Raw genomic sequence first — 21,971 nt, forward strand, 5'->3', positions numbered from 1 at the left:
GAGACCCCCCTGTTCTCCACTTCTCGCAAAGCACTTCTCTAGATCCTGCATCCACTTTTTCATAATTTTTTCTGCTGACAGGGACTTCAAGTCCCAGAAGGTCTGATAGTCCTGAGATGCGGGGGGACCCAATTCTAAATGCTCTCTCCATTGACTGCACCAGTTTAGGCACAATGTCTTGCATTTTAGGATTAACAAGAACAATGTGCCTGCCTATATTTCTAAATGGCAGGACGCATTTACCCACTAGATCTGCAAAGGAAAGGAACTTTCCATTTGACATTAGTTCTCTCAACTGATTCACCCTTCAGCCTGCTGTCCATATCTTCCAACTGAGCAATGAGCCCCCTAATTTGTAAAGGATTGTCCTCAGAGGACTGACAGAAGAGGCATTGGGAGATCGCTTATGGCTCCTTGCAGTGACCGAAGGGTCTTTTTTGTTGCAGCAGTTACTGGAGACTACTAACCAGGCCCGCGGACACGGGCCAAAGTGCAGGTTTTCATTGACACAATAGGACAACTATATATCCTAAGCATAAAGCGCCCTCTAGTGGTGACAACAGGCAAAGCAATGCAAATTGGCATTGCCTCTATTTATACTAAGGCAAAGCTTTCACCCACATCTGAGCCCCTAAACCACTCAATGTGGCCTGTGGTCATTGGCACGGACCACTGTGTGGCTCAATTAAGCCTCTGCATAGCGAGCTCAGGGCAGGATCTTTGTCCCCCACCTCACCACCCAAAGTGGCCACTGGCTTGGTTGGGCAGTGGCTACAGGGACCCGGGCATAGCCAGCCCATCATACGCTCCCAGGCTGTCCCAGGGGCCAGTGCCTGCTGCTGCCCGCTGACCTCGCTGCCCTTCAAAATGTCGAAATGCCCCGGCCTATAGGCCTGGTTTGTTGCCGCCATGCCCAAGGCATGGCCTTTGGCCTGGACCCTACCTAGCTCTAGAAAGTGGCAAATGGACCTGCCCTGCAGCCAGATACAGTGGCCACATGGATAATGGTGGTGCAGGTCTCCAGGCTTTTTGTGACCTGCAGGCCCACCACTCAGATCCAGGCGATGGATTCTGGGTCAGAGACCCAGAAGTTGCCCATGGACGAGGCCCATAGACACCGAACAGCATTTTAAAAAAAAATGAGGTTGGCGGCATATTGTACCCTACTGCTCCACCCGTTTTTCTTTCAATCACCCGGGGTTATTTCAAGGGGGCTACAACATAAAACATTTTTGCAGCACAGGGACTGGATCCAGATCCAAGTAGCCAATTCGGAGATAGGGTGGGGAGCGGGAGGGTGAAGTTATATGTGAGTTGAGAACTGTACCAAGTAGACTTAGATATCACAGATATTTTGCATTTTGCCACATTTTCAAAGAAGTGCTGGATGTATTTGTACCAAATTAGAATAAGAATGCTTTTGGGAGCAGACGGATCGGGCGCCGATCATAAAGAGGACAGGGGGAGGTGGGGAGGGGGGGCGGGTGGGGAATATTTCATCGAGCACAACTCAGACTTGGAGAGAGGAACAGCACAATATGCGTAAATGTGAGGGCTCCACACACGAAAATGGCATGGAGACAGGCGTACTCGAGGCGCACATACACGTACATAACTTAAAATGGCACATACACTCTGCACGGACACGATACGTATCTGCACACTTAATGTCAAGGGACTGAACTCCCCTACCAAAAGATCCATGGTGGCCAGGGAATTTAGGAGATCGAAAATTGACATTCTTTTCCTTCAGGAAACGCGATATCGAAAGGGTGAGGAGAGAACGATCCCATCCCGGGAAATTGGCCCCACTTTTTGGAGCTCGGGCACTTTGAAGAAAGCAGGAGTGGGGATCATAATCCGCAAAAGCCTGCGGAGCACGATCATGGAGACATGGACAGATCAGGAGGGGAGGGCTCTCATAGTCATTGCGAACATAAGGGGCACGATAGTCACCCTTGCCACACTTTACGCACCTAATCAGGGGCAAAACAGATTTTTACATAGAATCAGTGAGAAGGTCTTTGGAATGGCCAGAGGACACACAGTCCTCGGTGGGGATTTTAACACATGGATGGATAGCTCCTTAGACAGACAATCTAAAGCAGATACAGTAGACCCGCCCGGTACCAAAAACGAGGCAAGCATCAAACTGTCTCTTGACCTCTTTGGCCTCACTGATTCCTGGCGCCACTTACACCCGTTGGAGAGAGGCTTCACTTTCCATTCCCTCCCCCATGACACACTTACGCGCATTGATTACATTTTCCTCTCAGAGCACCATTTGCGCATCTTGCAGGCAGCTAATATACAAGTCTCCGCATGGACGGACCACGACATGGTGATGGTGGATATACCCTGGCACGATCTGGCCCCACGAAACTCCAAATGGAGATGTAATGATTCCTTATGGGCTGACTCGGTCTTCAGGGAAAACTTCGAGACTGAAATCAAGCAATTTTTCCTCATCAATGATACAGGGGAGGTGGGGAAGACATACGTTTGGGAGGCCGCCAAGGCAACGCTGAGGGGAATACTAATAAAGGAGGGAGCCGATAAAAAACGTGAACGTGCCCTGGTAGAGGCAGATATAAGGGGAAGGCTTGGGAAGGCCCAGGATATGGCACAGTCATCTCCATCCGAGAGGTCTGTATATATCGCTGAATCCCGCCGTCTCAGGGAAGAGTTGAAAATACTCATCGCCGGTAAGACGGCCCAGACCCTGCAATATCTCAAGCAAAAATACTATGAGAAGGGCGACAGGGCCGATGCTCTCCTGGCTGCCCGCCTTCGCTCGCAAAAAGCGGAGAGATGGGTTGAAATGATTGAGAGACTGGACGGCACTCTCACGGACACGGTAGTTACAGCCCCCGAAGAGATACAGGAATCATTTGCCAGCTTTTATGAAGACTTATATATGTGCGACCCGCCCCCCCCCCGTAGGGAACATAGACACATATCTGAAGGATTTGCGAATCCCCACACTAACACCCACTGAAGCGGATTCCTTAGACATGCCTGTCCTTGAAGAGGAAGTCATAGAGGCCATCAAGAGGTTGAAGACGGGGAAAGCCCCGGGGGACGATGGATTCACACCTGGGTTTTACAAAACGTTTTCCCCCTTTATTGCCCCTTTCCTTACATCATTGTTTAACCACATCTTTGTCACAGGCCAAGCACCTCCATCCTTCTCACAAGCCCTCTTTGCTGTCATTCCAAAAGAAGGCCGTGACCCCAGGCACTGTAGCTCATACCGCCCCATCTCCTTACTTAACATCGATGCGAAGATATACGCTAGAGTGATTGCGGCCCGGTTAGAAACATTCCTCCCTAGATTGATAAATTCCGACCAAGTTGGATTCGTCCTTGGCAGACAAGGCGCGGATACAATGAGGAAAACGCTGCATTTAATCCATGAAGCGCAGGAGATGGAAGGAGACCCGTCCCTTCTGTCCCTCGATGCCGAGAAGGCCTTTGATCGATCGGGTCTCATGGGAATTCCTGGAGAGGGTACTGAGTTCATATGGGCTAGGACCACAGCTCTCCCGTGCCATTAAAGCACTTTATAGCTCTCCCATGACGTCAGTGGCGGTGAACGGGGGATACTCTCGTTGGTTTCCCCTTGAGAGAGGCACAAGGCAAGGTTGCCCACTGTCGACAATCCTATTTGTGATGTCTCTGGAGCCACTGGCACAAAAGCTGAGAAATGACGCCAGAGTTAGGGGTATCACAGTGGGCGACCGGGAATATAAATTGGGCCTATACGCTGATGATATTCTGCTACATGTGACTGACCCCTTAGACTCGATCCCGGCGGCATTTAGCATTATTGAGGAATATGGAGAGCTTGCGGGGCTGAAAATCAACACAGGGAAATCTGTCCTCCTTCCAATAGATAAACGCAGAGACTCCGATGCCAAGCGCTTCGCCCCTTTGGGAGTAAAAGTCAGCCTCACCACGCTCCGATACTTGGGCATTAATGTCACCCGTGAACTTGGATCCTTATATGAGGCCAACTTTCCCCCAATGTCCCTTGCTCTTCAGAAAGATGTCCAAAGGTGGTCCAAACTTACCATTTCATGGCTAGGGCGTTTAAATGCTATAAAAATGGTCCTGCTCCCTAAGATACTATATCTCTTTCAAATGCTCCCTATTAAAATGCCCCCAGAATACTTTACAGATACGAGGAAATTGATATTAAACTTTCTATGGCACGGCCAGAAGCCAAGAATCCCGAGATCTCTCCTTCAACTCAGAAAGGATAACGCTGGGGTGGGTCTTCCAGACATTGAGACATATTATAAAGCCACTCAGCTTAGAGTCCTTGTCCCACATTTCAGACATAAGTCTGAGCCCCAATGGATAGCACTCGATAATTATCACCTTCGTCCCTTCATCATGTGTGAATGGCTATGGGTGCCCGGACCACAACTACGTAACACTGTCAAATCTCACCCCATCATAGGCACGATATGGTCAATATGGAAACCAGGGAGGAAAATGGTGGGTGTCACAACATGGCCTGCCCCACTGGGGCATCTCTGGTCACCTGGGATCCGAGACGCAATTCCCGAGCCAGGAAGTTTTGAAACATGGTACCAGGCGGGGCTAGAAAGGGCAGGCCAATTGCGCGGAAACGACTCCTTCATTACCATTCAGGAGTTGCAGGAAGCCCTAGGCATAGGTAACCTCTCGGTCTTCCTGTATCTTAGACTCAAAGGGGTAATGACTAGATCAGTATGGAAACAACAGTTACAGAGAGACCTCACACCGTTTGAAAAGATCCTTGATTCATGCACAAGCTCCAAAGGCCTGATCAGTGCTATGTACCTTGCACTCATTGATATTGATATTAAACCCTCCTTGACACTTAAAGGCAAACGGGAAGTAGACATGGGCAGGCAAATCTCTCCAAATCTATGGTTACAAATGTGCAGACGAACGGCGAAATCATCCCTATCGTGTCAATACAAATTACATGCTGTCAAACTACTATACAGGTGGCAATACGACCCTGTCCGCCTGGCCAAAATGTACCAGGGAGTAAGCCCGAATTGTTGGAGGGGATGTGGGAAGCGGGCCGATTACTGGCATATGTGGTGGGGATGCGCACAGGTCCAGATCTACTGGTCAGAAGTCCTTAGCTGGATCAGGGACCTTGACGGAGAGGAAAGAGAGAAGCACCCACTACTCGTTTTGTTTTCCTTAACTGAAACTGAGGATAGAATGGTGGTGGCGTGCAAAATGGTACAGCGCCTACTGATGGCTGCTCGAGCATGCCTTACCATGACATGGAAAAGGCCCACGCTCCCCAGCAAGAGTGAATGGCGAGCAGTCGCACTGAGCATATACAGAATGGAATGCCTGACTGCAGCATTGCACGGGGACCGTGCCACTGTAGAGAACACTTGGTTGGAGTTTCGTTCCGCATATGCTTTGTGAAACGTGCCTGAATTATGCTTTACCTAAGGTTATTATGGTTTAGTGCCTGAAATGACTCGAGTGCGTGTCAGCTGAATCAATGCATGACTTCTATGCCCAACGCCATGACTAAAATGGCGGTTTAATGGTTTTGTTTAACGCTCTCTTTAGTTCCAGGTCTGTTATCATGTGCGGGGGGTGGGAGTTGAGGGGTAGGATATAATTAGAAACAAAGGTTCGGTTTTCTTGTTATCCGAAATAAGAGATTGTAACTCTACTTACATGCTCGCTTTCTTTGTAAACAAGAGATGTAAGCTGCAGTTATGTGATTGTAAAGCTTTTTGAAAACCAATAAAAGTGAAATTTAAAAAAAAATAAAAAATATACAGATAGTTAGTCGTTTACAGGCGGGGTAGGAGAATGGGGCAATAACAATATTTACAGGAACCCCCAACTGACGGTTCAGCAGTAATGAACAAAAAATTATAAAATAAAGTTTTCGGAGATCACTATGTCTCAAGATGGACACCAAGTTTTCCTAACTTCGGAATCCAAAGGAAGTGTCCTAGGCACTAAGTGGTGGCACTTCACAGAATAGGGCACAGGCAGGGAAACGGGATAGTAACAGTGGAATAATGAGATCATGCGACGACTGTTACTGTGGAGAAAAAAAAGAAAAAAACAAAAAAAAATGAACGAGCAGTGTTTTCTAAGGACTCTCTCTCAGTTAATAATTGTACACGGGTGGAAATGTCTCCCATTCTAAGCCCTAAACTGGGCATGGCCTGCTTGGACTTGCTGACAGAATACCTGTACAGTAACGGGCATCGAGCTGGCTCAGCCGAGTGCAGGGGCATTGCTAGGGGGGCTATAGCCCCTGATCTTTTGGTTGTAGCCCCGGATAGAATCTCAGGAGCTACAGCCAAAAGACTAGCTAGCCCCTAGTCCCAACAGTTCTGACATCAGCGTAGCCCCGGGTCTTTTCCAGACCTAGCAACTCTCCTGGCCGAGTGTAAATAAAAGTTACCTTTTTTACTCCAGATATTCGCGATTTCCCGAGCGGTGCCCCGCCTGTCTCATGTTCTGCTCTAGAGCATGACTTCCCGGGGAAGTGAGAGGCTGAAAGTTAATTCCGAGCCATTAAACACCCATGTTTCCTCAGTGATACAAGACATGGAATAAAGACTTGTACGGTATAGGAAGGTACTTTGTGGAAAACATTCCCATTGTCAGCTCCGCGTGTACAATTCTATGTCTTCTACTTGAACACAAAGATACAAGTTTATAGAAACAGATCGGGGTACATGACCGTGTGGCGGGTAAGTAGCACTTTCAGGTACCCTGGAGATTTGACACAGTTTAATGTATAAGGTCTCTGCCGGGCACAAGGTTACACGACTTAGTTCATTCAATGTCTCCAATTCACGGCGTGACTCAGCTTTGGTAGTGGGGGTGATTTGACAATGTATTCTGAGTGGTTTAGTCTGGGTTTACTTAAACCCATTGTATTAAAAACAAACTGCAGTGGTTTGGTAAAGCAAAGCCCATGGCTGAATAGTGTGATCTGGTGCAAGGAATCCTCTGGTAACATTCTTCTACTTTCTGCCTCCTGTCTCTGATTCTGCCGTAATTGTCTGTTCGTCTCGTCTTTGTCTCTTGGGCGCGCTCCGGGCTCGTGGTGTGGCCTACAAACATTTTAAATAAATAAGTGGATATTGGAGTCACCTCCATCTTCACTAGACTGGGGCCCCAAAAGATCTGACAAACTTACCTTTGCATGAGTAAAAAGCTTTGGCTTCTGGTGGTATACCGAGGCTGTAAGAACTGTGGCTGGCACGCAGTTACTAGGTACTTACATAGCATTAGCAATTACCCTGCTTGCATTAAAACACAAACTAGGACGTAGGGCAGGCACTTGGTCAGTAGGAGTGTGTACAGCTTTTACTGGACGGTACTGGCCTTCCTGAGCAACACTGTATATACCTTTAGAAGGCAGTAGGTGCACTTCTAATATGCATTGTGTACACTTTAAATGGACATTGCTGACATGTCTCAACAGGACGTTTCAACCTTTCCTCAATGTCTAGGACAACACTGGGACAGCACCTGCACATCTCGTTAAGGCCACCATTCTCACAATGAGATTGTTTCAGGGCTTCTCTGCAACGATGCAGTGCATATGCACATTTCCGCTACTATCAGACATGCTGGACATGATTGCACAATAACTTGATAAAGCTGCTATGGATAACACCAAAGGATTGTGACAGATGTTAAACCAGACTAGTATTCATTAAAACACACACAACATGGCAGGCTCTAGTTCTCTTGAACATGCAGATGATCAGCAATTGCACGGCACTCCATCAGGGCTGGTGCTGATCAGCAGGCTCGGCAGCTAGTAACTTATAATCAATCATGCAATGCACCCTGTTAAAACAACCCAATTTAAAGCACGTCTTTGTGACACACGTAGTGCAATAAATGCACAGGAATACTTTTGCAGAATATAAGTACTTTTTGACTTACTATCAATCTTTGTTTTCATCCTGATCTCCACTTCACACTATTTAGGTGTGCTGCAAGCAGCTGGGAAAGTCGCCTCATATCAACCTAGAACACAAAGGACCCAAGGGGGGTTTTCAATTAGATAAAGCTCTTGTAACCAGACATTTGCCATTTTAGGGCATCTCATAAGCAGATAGAACAGGTTTGGGAAAATAGATTTCTGGGAGAACATACCACCCAACATACAGAATGTATTCAATCCGGATTGCATTACTCTTTCTTAATCTCTAGCTAGACCAGTAAATTGTGAAGTGATTCAATCTGGCAACTCCAGGCTTTCCTTCGCTGAAATAACTGATCTTGGACAAATAAACTTCCTTTAGCGGTGCTCCAATTCCCTTACCAGCAGAAACTGGAAGCACATCAAAAACATCTGCCACTCAAAATTAAGCATATAAGAAATAATCTACTACTAGTTACTACCCAACTGAAATTGAAGCACATTGGACGACCTTGTAAGAGAAGACTTATTTGGCTGTGCCAGGATGCAAACCTGCGAACTGTAAATCAAACACAGATCTCATCAACAGACAGTTTACCTTCTGAGCTATCTTACTGGCTGTAAAACTGTAGATTACACTGTACCTCTGCATCTGGGGAAAATGTAAGGGCTTCTGGTGCACACACTGTTGCAGTCGGAAGCGGCCGCCCAATCCTCTGACTGACTGATTGTGAGATTGCTATTGTGGTGCGGCTTGACGGTCTGCCGGCCGTTGAGAGAGGTTCTTTCCTCTAGTCCTCCAACACTCGCATCCACCAGCTCCCAGAGTGTTGTGGGGAAGCCGGGCGCTGGGCGCCGGATCGCCGTCGAAGCGACCTACATGCTGCCGGGGGACTGGGGAACATGGTCGGAGAGGCAAGTACACGCTACGAGTAAGGAGCCGCGGGGGGCCACTACCGGCGATCGGTGGTTGACCCGCGCGTAGAAACCACCTATACACCCCGAGGCGGGTGTTGCGAACCCGTGCTCCCCCCCGAGGAGGCGGAAGCGCGGGAGGAAGGTGCGGGTGTCTTGGCCGGGACCGCTGAACTTAAGGAAGTTCAGCGGCCTTATATCTGGTGCCTATTGGCGTCCCTGCTCCCCCCCCCCCTGGCACATTACAGCAAGCTGCACCTGTGGTGCAGGGGACACACTAAGACTTTGTTGGGGTGGTGCTGGAACTGTAAGAGGGGTGGGAAGTACTCCCTGTATCCCCAGTGGAAGAGGCCCATTGGACCCCCCCATTCTTTACTTAACCCCTCCTTTTTATGTTTGCACTTTACCTGGGGGTGTGACAGACAGGCAGCTCCATAAAAAACAATATTACTACCCTCCCTCTAATTATTTATTCATTTGAACAACTTAAAATGCCTCCGGGACAAAAGACAGCACAAAACAAATATAATCTACGAAAGACGCCGAAAGCCCGAGAAGCAGAGGCATTGTGGAGTGAGGAGAAGGGCAGTCCCAAGGAAATTTCCATGAAGAAGCTCAAAAAGTCCACCCTCCCAGGTCAAGGGAAGATTACTGGTTTCTTCCCTACAAATTCTATACCTGAAACTAATTCAGCGATCATAGAGGAACCAACATACATTGGTGGGGGGGACTGTATGAGTACCACTAACTTCGATGACATCGATAATAATTCTCTACTTGATCTATGCCTGAACATACAACGTGGGATGATCCCCCTGATACCCAAGAGGCAGGATGATAAAGATCTGACACAGGGAACGCATCCTGCGGCTGCTCCTGTCATTATCTCGGGCTACTCTGAGCAGGGGGGCAGATTATCAGCCTCCCCCAACCTAGTAATGGTATCAATGGAGGACGTCCCGGATAATGAGGATGTGGACCCTTCTATCCCGTTTCCTGGAGCAAATGAAATAGCAGAGATACAATCCTCTGTAACTTCTATCCAGTTCGCCCTAAAAATTCTGCTCCAAATGACCGGACGCATCTTAGCCAATACCACCGCACCGATCACTCCCGGACTGATGAAAATCCTGTGGAAGATGAGGCAGAAATCAACTTAGCGGAGGCCATTGATATAGCTGAAGAGATAAATGCTATGCCCATTAAAGAAGCATCTGCAAATATGGACCAGAGCGAGATGGTTTTTTACTCTCGCAAACAGCGCAAACTGGCTAAGAAGGCTCAACAAAACAGGAAAAAACTGTCAGAGTGCCCCTCAGTAGAAGAATTTGTGAAAACCGGGGGCCGCTCAAAAAAAGCAAATAAAAGGGCTGCCCGAGCTAAGAAAAGGAACAACATTGGAGGTGGTTGCCTGACTAGCTGGCTGATTACAGACCAAGATCAGAACAAGGAACAGTCGAAGAAGCTGCCAATGCCTGCAAGGGAGGATGAGGATACTGAGGCTAAAGGTACATTGACTTTGGATGACCTAGAAGCAATGGACGAAGAGTGGGAACAACTTGAAGTCGATGCTCAGCTGCCAGAGGAAAGGTTATGTAGGCCCCCGGAGAAACCATCCCATCCTCTGCTGCCTCAGGCTAAAATCATCCATCCTCCTCGCAAACCAACGGAGGAGGGTTCGAGCACTCCGTTCAGTAGGATATGTCGGATCAAGAACCTTTATAATAACGGCGGGCGCAGATGGCTGTCTCGGTCAGAACTCTTAACCCGATTATACTCCGTTCCGGAATTGCGAGTATTTTTTTTTTTTTTTTTTTATTGAATATAGTTGAAGTTATATCAACTTTTTCAATTTACAATTTATAAAAATAGAAAAATCCATAAACATCAAATCCAAGTAACACAAGTATTCATTAAGGTTTAAAAGATGCTAAAATATCAACAAGTAAAGAACTCTTAATTTCATTCCATGTTTAGGGCTTTTAAAAAGTTGATGGTTGCAATTCTTATACTCATACATTCAGTGGCTGCCATGGCGATCCATCTATTTCTTGGGTCAATTTGTGCAAAGTACGCAAAGTGGTTAGCAAAGTGCAGTTTTCTCAAGGTACATAGCGCAGGACAATTCAGTAATAAATGTTGTAGAGTTTCAACGATCGTTATATTTTTGCAAAACCTACACCAGTTCATGTCAGAGGGAATTTGCTTTCTTTTTGTTTTAACCTCCCGAGTGGGCCAGATGTTGAACCGCAACCGCAGAATGGCCATTCTTGTAGCAGCAGATGGTGCCAAACGTAAATACGCAGCTATATCCTTATAACGCTTGGGACCAAAAATTGCAGGATCGAAGTCTTTGTAGGTTAAGCACTGAGTTCTTGTATCAATCCAGTCTATCATGTATACCTTTTTCTTGGCTTGCTCTGGGTAAAGTACCAGAAGTTCAAGTGATATATCAGCGTTCACCATGATAGATAATATTTTAGAAGACCAATGTCTCGGAAATTTTTCTGCAGAGCTAAGCAAATAGCTAGAAATAGAAGATAACGTGGAGGTATCACATGGGGCTAATATGCATTTACGAAATAGGGCACATAGACGCCAGTTATATATGGCAGTTAGAGAGGTTAATCCCAATTCATAGCGTATCAGCACTCCAGGAATACACTGTGGAAGATGTAAAATTGCACGCCAAAACTTAGCTTCTAGTACATTGAGAAAACCTGAGGGAACAATTAATGTCTCTAAACCATAAAGGATAGTTGCCACAACATTCTGATTCCAGTATGTAATGGCAGCTTTGATAGAAAATTTGCCATATTTAGAAACAATTACTCGAGTTTGACAGATTGCCGTGACTAGCTTATGTTTAATTTTATTCAAATGTGAGTCTAGCGTTGGACAACCATCAAAAATTAGGCCCAAGTACACGTAATTTGGTACTATGATTATGGGTATTCCCTCAATTTGCCATTCTAACAAGTGTTTACGTAACCCCTTCGGGACATATGTGACAATTTGTGTTTTTCCAGTGTTTACTACTAGTTCATTTTCTTTAAAATATGAGCATAGTGCTGCCAAAAGGTTACGTAAACCACTGGGAGTTTTAGACACTAAAACCAGATCATCTGCATACCATAAGGCACAAATTTTTACACCATTCAGTTTGGGAGCATCAGTTATTATTTTGCTAAAGATCCAACGTACATCGTTAATGAAAAAATTAAACAGGGCAGATGCTAAAATGCACCCCTGTTTCAATCCTCTAGATGTTGGAATTGGGGATGAAAGCAAGCCCTCAAAATTCAATCTCACATAGACTTTAGTGTGTGAATGAAGGGCAAAGATAATATCAATAAGAGTTGGAGGACACTCCGCTTTGCGTAACTTATCTATGAGTTTTGGTCTTGAGACCGAGTCAAAAGCGGAGTGAAGATCTATGAACGCAAAATATCTGGCTTGTCTCTTATTAACTGCTTGTTGTCTTATAGCATTTAAAGTAATTAAATTAATGCCAGTACAAAGTCCTGCAACAAAACCAGTTTGTGCTGGATCACGTTGATATGCATTATTTGACCAAGCATTAAAGTCTCTTAATACCAACCTAGAGAATATTTTGCCTGGAACATCCAATAACGTTATTGGACGATAGCTCTTTGGGTCCATGCGATCACCCTTTTTATAGATCGGAATGATCACAGAAGAGCGCCATGAGTCAGGAATATTTTTGGTTTGTATGATGTGATGGAAGGTATTGTTCAAAATTAGTGCCCATTCTGTTATATTTTGTTTGAGCATTAAATTAGTAAGGCCATCCAGACCCGCTGCTCTAGATGAGGAAGATGATTTGATAAAATCATGAATAATAGATCTTGTGCAGTATAAGTCCCACCCGTTCCCAGAGCTACTGTTGTACCTATAACCATTCATCTTATAATCATCATATAGAGCAGCAAAATGTGTGACCCACACCGATTCAGATACTCCATTGAGTTGTGTATGCCCTTGAGGTGATGTATTACATTTGTTCAACAAATCCCAGACCAGTGCAGAATTTTTGTTACGACAGGCTACCAAGAAGTGTTCGCTGTCTATTTGATACATAGTTGCTCGCCTCAAACGCACCCAATTTCTATATCTCGAAGCAGCAACTTTAACTGCCTTAATTTGATCAATCATGGGGAGTTTGCGATATTTTCTGATCTCTCTTCTGTAAGCCTTTTTTCTTTCGCAGAGAGCTATATCAAACCTGTGCACATGCCTTTTAGGAGATATACTATGAGTGGGATAGAGATTCGCAAAGGTGCTTAACACGTCTATATACGAGCCAGTCTTATGTAGACGGTGGTTGTCTAGTATAGCACCATTCAGGGCTAGTAATTTATTAACCGACCATTTGAAGCGGTTTTTACCTCTATTAACAGATACAGATTGATTATAATAAGATGCAGTTTTGAAATGATTTTCAATTTTGATCGCCCAAAATCGTGCTAAAAGATGGTGATCACTGGATGGCTGTTTTACTATGATAAATTTGGTGGTATTCATGAAAATGCTATTCGACATACAGATGTAGTCAATTATAGATTTTGAGTTGCCTCTCTCCCAGGTGTTCATTGGGGGAATATCACCTATAATTGCACCATTTGCCATCTTTAAATCGTGATCTTCCATATAGGAGATCCATCTTGCACCCTCATGATTCAACTTTCTAGTGTGCGAATCAAAACAAGAAAGGTTCAGATCACCCATAAGTAGGATTCCAGAGATATTTTTTTGTGCGGAAATATACTCGAAGAAAAGGGACAGCGTATCATAGAAACAATCATCATTAATTTCTGCCGGATTTCTGTAAAGGTTAATAAGTGCGTATGTGTGTGATTTAAGAGAGATTTTAACCAATTGCATAAATTTGTTTGGGGCTTTCCAAGGAGATATCTTTAAACCTCTACTCACTTTCACCGCAACCAAAAGTCCAGCTGTAGGTCTACCTTTATCAGCTTGAACTGCTGGTAGCAGAATAATCTCATGGTCATCCCATATAGGGGGATTTACTAGCCACGTTTCTTGTAATGCCACTATATCATAAGTGTTTAATTCATTGTTTATAGTCCACTGCAAATGAGAATGGCCTCTAGTATTCCAGCTAGCAAGCGAAAGATCAGTAGTGGGCATGACTGCTCGTGGTTATGAAGGATAATTACAAGATGCTCTGGGGTCTGATGAAGAGTCTTTAGTGCAGAAATTGCAGACACAAGATGGTGCAAGGCTGGTACCTACGACAGATTTGTTATTACCAATCTCCTCAGATTGCTTACGTGCAGGATCAAGGGCTAATAAAAAGCCAAGATTGAATAGATCCATTCTGGCGTTCCACAAGGTATTACGGACAAGTCCAGACTTTATCCATAATCTAACAATGGAGAGATTTTTGTCACACAGAAACTCAACTTGATCCACATCAGTGGAAGAGATGGCATCTAACCCCTCAATATCTCCAAATATATTTAGAACACTAGCACGACATAAGTCGTATTTCGGAAAGGAGCCATCACGACACTTCAAAATAAGAGTGTGGAATTGATTAAGTTTCTATGAAAATGCAATATTCTCATCATTTATGTAAGGTTTGGTACCATCATTACATGCATCAGAGTATCTCTTAATATTTTGTTTTGCACAAACTTGAGGCCAATTCCTTTTACAATGAGCAGATTTAGAATTCATGCAAGTATCTGATCTACTTAAGAGTAGTGAAGCTTCGGTTTGGATAATTTGAGGGGGGTTATATATTTGAGAGGGTTGATCAATGGTATGTGAAGCTTCGGGCAACACTTCTGAGATTTTTTTTAGGAGATAGGAGTCTACCGCAGCTCTTAAGGAGCTTAAACGGTCTTCAACTCCCACTGCAGAAACAACAGAGGGAGGTAACCTTAAACGGTCTTCAACTCCCACTGTAGAAGCAACAGAGGGAAGTAACCTACTAGCAGCTGTATTAATGACATCACCTTGAGTAGGTAATGATGTTTGTGCAGCAGGAAGGGATTCTTTTATTTGTGTGTCATCAGGCTTAGATGTTAACAGATGTACCAACTCATTCAAGGGATCATACATAGGGGGTGACCTTGAAACTTTCTTTAAAGCAGATTGAGATGTTGGACAGTTGTCTAACATAGCTTTAGCAACAGAAAGACTTTCGGCTATAGTGGCGACTTCGCTATTCGTAACTACATCGCGACTATCCATAGGGGCAGTAACACTGTGTACAGCAGTTTCCTTCACCGGCAAGGTTTTTTTATTTCTTTGTGTGGCTTTGAATGAGACAGAATTTGTCTTTTTGTTGTTCACTAGTGAAGACCCCATTTTTCGTAGGTTTTGATTAGCGCCACTCTTTTGTTTACCGGCGGCAAATTGAGCATCACTCTTCACAGGAGAATCCACACTAATCCAAGACTCATTATTTTTTGAGGACACAATTTCCTCCACGCATTCAATTGGGCGGATGATTTTAGAAAATGTTGGCAAAGCTGGGGGAATGGTCAAAGGGTTTTGAATTAAATTTTCTAGATGTGAGAGACGTTGTGTAATGGGTACCCCAGAGTATTCATTTGAACCTTGATGGAATAATATATGTGATTCTAGATGAATTACTCTTTGTTCCAGGTTTCCTAATGAAAGACTTTTAGCACATTTAAGTGAGGTGTCCTTCATCCAATCACTTATATGGTCTAGTTTAACAGATTGAACAGCTATCTTCTGATCTAAAGAGTTGAAAAGCTTAAATAACGTGGACATAGTAGTGTTAATGGCCCCCAAGGTAATTTCTAATAAGGCAGGATTAGTCGCTTTGGCATAAGATTGTTGATTTCTGTCATATGTCTGACAGCGGCGGGGGGTCGGATGCAAAAAGGACACCTCCTCGTCGAGTCTTATTGAGTCCATGGCGCCTGGTTGTGCACAATCAGTCATTATAGAAGCTCTTGAGCTTTCTAAATCCCTGCAATCAGGAGAATTTTGACAGGGAGAAGGTGTGGATTTGTTTGGACTGGCATATCCCACGTCTTCAATAATTACTGAGGGCAGCGAGACATTCCTGGTCAGGATATCACATGCTACATTATGGCTTTCGATTGTCGTGTCTTCTATATGAGAAGTCGACTCTTCGACTACAGTAGCAATGGATTGAACAGCTCTGATAGATTTAATAGGAAGATGAGGAACAGTTAGTATAGTTTGATCCGAAATAGTAGAACTCAACGGGCAAATAGAAGTCTCGTTATTAATGAAGGGATATTGAGTTGGAGGTTCATTACCTGGACAACAATTCAGAGGCTGTGGGTTCGTAGCAATCTTAACCAAAGATGCCAAGTTAATCGGATCAGACATTGCTATACCACCTGCCTTTAAGTCATAGAACTTGCGAATGTCAGGTTGAGTGGGAGTTTTATTAATGGGGGTTAAAACAATATTTTTCTTAGAAATACGAGTTCGACTTTTGGACTTTTCCTGTGATTTTGGGATATTTTGGTTGACGGGAGTCTTGGAAAGCAAGGCTAGATCCGATGAACTAGGCATAGAGCTTGGGGAAGTAACCATAGGGTCTCTGGTTATCTCCGATGGCATGCCTGTTTTTAAGGTATACATGTAATGATTTATTACAAAAGCGTTAAAAGCGATGTGATTTTCTCAATTATATGTAAAATAAAACAAGGCACCAACTCAATTAAAAATAAATGCTGATAAGATTCAACCATACAGCTATTTGGGAAATAACCGATTAATGTTAGTAGGTGCAGCGGCAATAGACAGTACCTGGGGCAGGATGGTGTTAAGCCACCATCTGCCAAACAGCCGCTCAACAGCCAGTAGACTTGACGCCACAGGCTTAACGCCGCGAGGGTGGTTGGGCCGGCAATTTGTGGCCGGTACCAGTCACGTGATGCGTCACGTGTGCACCGAAGTCCCCGCCTCCTCCAGGAAGCAGGGGGAGCAGCAAGAGCAGAGCTCGCAGTGCTGCAGGTAAACGAAGAAATGCACACACGTTGGAACGTTTAGACGTTCAATCCGCAAAGCGCTCCTCCAAATGGCTTCAGAACACGAGTATTACAATCTGACGACTTACAGTTTGTGGAGCCATTGAAGGGGCGGAATTCGTGTGTATCCGCCCTTCATTACACGTTTCTTTCAACCGCACAGCTGATCAGGAAGTATCGAGACAAACTTTGGGCAGTTGACGTGGAGATAGATGCTGACTTGGATGAACCTGATCCCTGTGTCGATAACGGCGAAACAAGTGGTTCAGCTGATTTAGATGTATGCCCGATTGTACCTAAGGGAAAGAAAGTAGAAGTGGCAGAAATACAACACGTGCTAAAATGGTTGGCTGAAGCGCTTCCCGCAGCTCTATCCAATCATTGAACCTGGTCATTACTTTCGTGGAATTGCAGAGGCTTTGCGCATCTGCTGTCCTCTGAGGGGTCAGCAAACTTTGTCGCCAAACATGAGCTAATATGTTTACAAGAGACCTGGGCGATGGACCCTTTATTACTGGATGGTTTTGTGACTTATCAGTCTTTCGCGAAAAGGGGAGAGAAGGGTAGACCATTCGGCGGGTTGCTTACTGGGGTGGCAAGCCGTTTGATCTTGAAACAGATACCCTGTAGCCTTGACAATAATCTGTTGGCAGTGGAAGTTAAATACGGGCCTAAGGGTAAAGGAGAAATGGTACTGCTGATAAATATATATAATCCTCCTTATGCCCGTATAAGTGAACCACTTCAAGCAGCCCTTCAAGAATTGTTGGCATTCTGGTCAGCAACTCAGGGAAACGGTGCGGTTATGGTAGTTGGCGATTTCAATTGCCGAATACCGGGGGAGGGAGGGCTACACCCACAAAACTCTAGGCTAAGAAACAAGCGGTTACTTACGCATAGCAAAAAAGATACTGAAGGCCCGCAATGGCGTCTCTTGTTTGATGACTGGGATCTTGAGATGGTGAATGGTTACACGGTTAGTGACCATCCAGGAAAACAAACGTGGGCTAACGGTTCTTCTTCCAGTACAATTGACTATATATTTATGTGCCCTAAAATGTTGCTATGTGTTGTTGACCTAATGGTATCTTTAAATGAATGGCGTGACCACGCTGCACTTCAGTGTGTTTTAAATATTGTCCACACTAAATCAGAAAAGAGTAATCTGGGTACAATTCAGGTAAACAAAGCGGGCTCTAGCATCAGGTGGACTGCCCAGAACATATACTTGGCTTCAGAAGCATTAAACATTGTGAACTGGCCCCTATTACCCAACTTCGACGATATGTCTATAGAAGCCATAGAAACTTGGATCAGTCGTTTTTCTAATACTCATGCCTCAACCCCTAATCGGAGTATGATTAAACCAGAGGGTGGTATACCCCCGTTTAACAAAAAGATCAGAGACACTAAGAGGGAATTTAGAAGGGAGCTGCGCACGATCAAACAAAGGAGCGAACCTTTAGAAAATCTCAGGGTGGCTCTTAGGAAATGCAAGAATAAATACAGAACCAATATCAAAAAGCTACGGCTTACCGAAAGAACTCTGGCATATCAGAAATTGATTCACACCATTTGCTCGAAAAACACTCGTAGCATCTGGGCACTTTTGCGTGAAGCTAGAGAAACTACTAAGGGGCAACTTGCAAACCCTATCGGTGCAAAGGAATGGGAGGATTTCCTGTTGAATCGTAACGCCATCGTGCAGCCAGAGGAGAGTCTTCCATCGCTTCCTCCAAGATCTAGTATATCATTTGATATGTCATACACAGCGATACTCTGTAAGATAAAAACTCTAAAATCCTCTAGAGCTCCTGGCCCTAATGGCCTATCCAACATAGTTATCAAAGCCCAACCTGAGTTTTGGGCAGGATTGTTGACAATTATGTTTGAGAAAATTCTGAACCAAGGGGTGATACCTAAATCGTGGCAAACAGCCGTGTTGATCCCGGTATTTAAAAAGGGAAACCGGCTAGACCCGAATAATTACAGACTCCTCCCTATGCTGGACACGACAGGCAAACTGTTTGCCGCTCTGTTGCTCAAGGACCTTCAGACATGGGTAGATGAGGCCCATATATTATCCAAATTCCAATGTGGTTTCAGAAAAGGCTACAATTTGATGGTAATGAACCTACTAAGAGCAAGAGCCCGTAAAAGAGATGAGCCACCGTTGTATGCACTATACATCGACTTTAAAGCAGCTTTTGATCTGGTACCTAGAGAACGCCTATGGTCTAAACTGGCTGCTCTAGGCTGCCCTGCTGGCGTACTATATTTTCTCAGATTGTTACATCAGAATACCTCAGTCAGGTTAAAATTGGACCAGGAGGGACATCTGACCGGCAAGGTATATCAAAATAGGGGGGTCAAACAGGGCTGTGTGACTGCCCCCCTAGTGTACAATCTGTATGTGCATGATATCCCGCTTGCTCTAACCTCTACTCATAATTGCCCCCCCAAAATCGGGGACTCCGCCTGTACCGTCATGGCATATGCTGACGATTTGGTCATTTTTGACCACACTATTAGTGGCGTACGTAGATCAGCCATTGCATTATGGGAGTATGCCGAATCTAATGGTCTCATTATTAACCTAGACAAAACTAAGGTATTGAGATTTACTAGCAAAAAAGTGTCCCGTGTGAACCTCAGGGTGAATAACAACTTGATTTCATACGCCCCACTCTACCGTTATTTAGGTATTGATTTTGAGCCCAATGGGGACTATGTGGCTCTTAAGCTCTCACGTACAATGCGAGCAGTACAAGTAACATCTTTAATAGCCAACTTTACCAATCAGCAAGGAGGATTTTCGCTCTGGGGTACGCGCCAATTATACATGCAGGTATTTATCCCTATGATGACTTATGGTCTAGATTCACTTCTAGACTTAGATCTTAGCTGGCTTCAAATCATCGAGGGGAAGTTCTGGCGTCGCATACTTGGCCTGGGCCCGGGAGTCCCGATGGCAATTATTCGATTAGAACTAGGGCTACCCTCTATGAAGGCTATCGTTATGAAAAGGAGATTGGGGCACTTTTTGAAAATGCGCAGTACAACAGCTAACCCTCTCCTGCTTACCATCTTCCAAGAATTGTGCAAGAAACAAAACCCTCAGTCTCCATCTGCGACGATGATAACATTTCTTGCTACCATTGGATGGACCTGGCGAGCTGGCCCATATACCAAGCAAGTTCGAAATGCACTTGATAAGAGGGTAGAAATGTGGGATTGGCTAGAGAATTTCGCTCACCTTAGCGCGTTGAAAAGCTACGCATTTGTACAGTATAGGTTGTATTCATTCTTGCAACCCCAAGGGTATCTGAATCTATGCCCCTCAAAAAAACTGCGACGATTTATCCTTTTGTTAAGGATGGACCAACTGCCTATTCTGTTGGTCACAGGCAGAAGACAGCAGTTGCCATTGGAACAACGCACCTGTCGGCTGTGTGAAGGAAACAAAGTATTAGAGTCAGCAAGACATGTTTTGACAGAATGTGGCACTATGATTGACGTAATCCTTTGTCATCTGGGAAAGTTTTCCCATAATCCAGCATCAATTGGAACGTCATTATTCTGGCATCACTGCATGAACTCTGAGAGCATGCGAGAAATGATAGCTCTCTTCAATATCTGGATTAAGATAGAAGAAATATTGAATATTCAGATCTGAAATCAGTACTCGTAACCTATAACTGTCACTGCCCTGGCCCTTTGTTCTTCTTCTCAGCACCTTTTCTACTTTTTATTTCATATGCTATCTGAGCTTTGAGCTTTGAGATTGATTTTATATGTGTAAATAGTTTATTATCATTATATTGTTATATTATTGTTATATTGTTATTATTCTACTCACAGAAGTTTAATCTATATATGGTGCTTACTTATTAATATGTGTAAAGTTTATTAAATAGACTGTATCACATTAAATAAATAAATAAATAGTAAGGGATTCCAGGAGATTTCGGCTTGTTTTCAAGACTTTCAGGAAGATGCTATATATTGTGTTAGTCAGCCATATCTCACATCTAGCCAAGCTGCGTTAGTCGGCCTTATCTCACATTTTGCTAGATTGTTTTGGTAAACCGTAAATTCCAAGTGTTATTGCATTTACTATTGTACCCCATTTTAGGCCATTCTCCCTCTATCCAGGTGTCCCAAATCTAGGTGTTACTGCATTCACTGTCTGTTAGGAAAGATTTCATTTTGTATGTAATTTTCCCTCCATGTGGCAACCCCCAAACTTTTTGCTGCTGTTTTATACCCTGATCTAGACTTTGCCAGAGAAGCGCAGCCTTCCGCCGCACTCCTCTGGGCTTTCGCTCAATTCTTATGGGGAAACTGAAATGCCCTTACGACAGTCAGTACTGGGAGACTTTGTTTCCCTTAGTCCTTTCCTCATGTTGCAGCTTTTGTGCAACATGAAACAAGAGTGCACTGTAACTTACTTTACCGCGCTCTTGGGTCTCTAGTCATTCCAAAGGCCCTAGAACCTCTCGCTGGACTTATTATGAACTGTGCAAGTGTGTCACGGACAGAACTGGTGGCAGCTATCCTTTCTCTTGTGTTTTGAACCCTTTTTCGCCATGTTATCCGCGCTTACCGCGTTTGGCACAAATGAGTGGCCTGGCTCCCAAAATGGCCATGCCACGAGGTTCTTTGTCCTGTCCTCTGACCATCTTGCCCCTTGTCGAGCCGACCGGGGTCCGTCCTTATTTGGCCATGCACTTTCCTGCGAAACCCAACGCTTTCGGCTTCTGCGTGCCTTGTGTGTGCCTCCAGGATGTGGGCTGGGATGTCTGGTCCCAATACACATCCTGGGTGCAAGAGAGTCTGGAGTGTCCTGAATGCCTGGTACCATCGTGGTCCGTGATAGGTCCACGTATGGTGTGAGTGTTTGTGAGCAGATCTCCCACTGGGTCCTCTCCATTTTGGCGCAAAGGGAACTTTGGATAAGAGGAGGCTGAAAACAGGACTACCATGTCGATCGCCTGAGTTCACACTGAACAAGGGATAAGGAGCCAAGTATCCTGCAACAAGAAGCTGAGTCGAGGAACTGCTGGTGACCCTCTGAAGGTTTGAAGGTTTGACAC

General features: G+C 44.7%; 1 protein-coding gene across 6 annotated transcripts in view; it reads right to left on the bottom strand.

The window, feature by feature from the left end:
* Positions 1-21,971, bottom strand: part of RAI1 (retinoic acid induced 1) — a 2,051,579-nt gene that overhangs the window by 929,978 nt on the left and 1,099,630 nt on the right. For all 6 annotated transcript variants that reach the window (XR_011302221.1, XR_011302217.1, XR_011302220.1 and 3 more), the window contains one exon: positions 7,951-8,034. The gene's annotated coding sequence lies outside the window, so the exon portion shown is untranslated. The remainder of the gene's footprint in view (positions 1-7,950; positions 8,035-21,971) is intronic.

Source organism: Ambystoma mexicanum, chromosome 2p (genome assembly GCF_040938575.1).
Source record: "Ambystoma mexicanum isolate Mex_15411 chromosome 2p, UKY_AmexF1_1, whole genome shotgun sequence".
Classification (NCBI taxonomy): Eukaryota; Metazoa; Chordata; class Amphibia; order Caudata; family Ambystomatidae; genus Ambystoma; species Ambystoma mexicanum.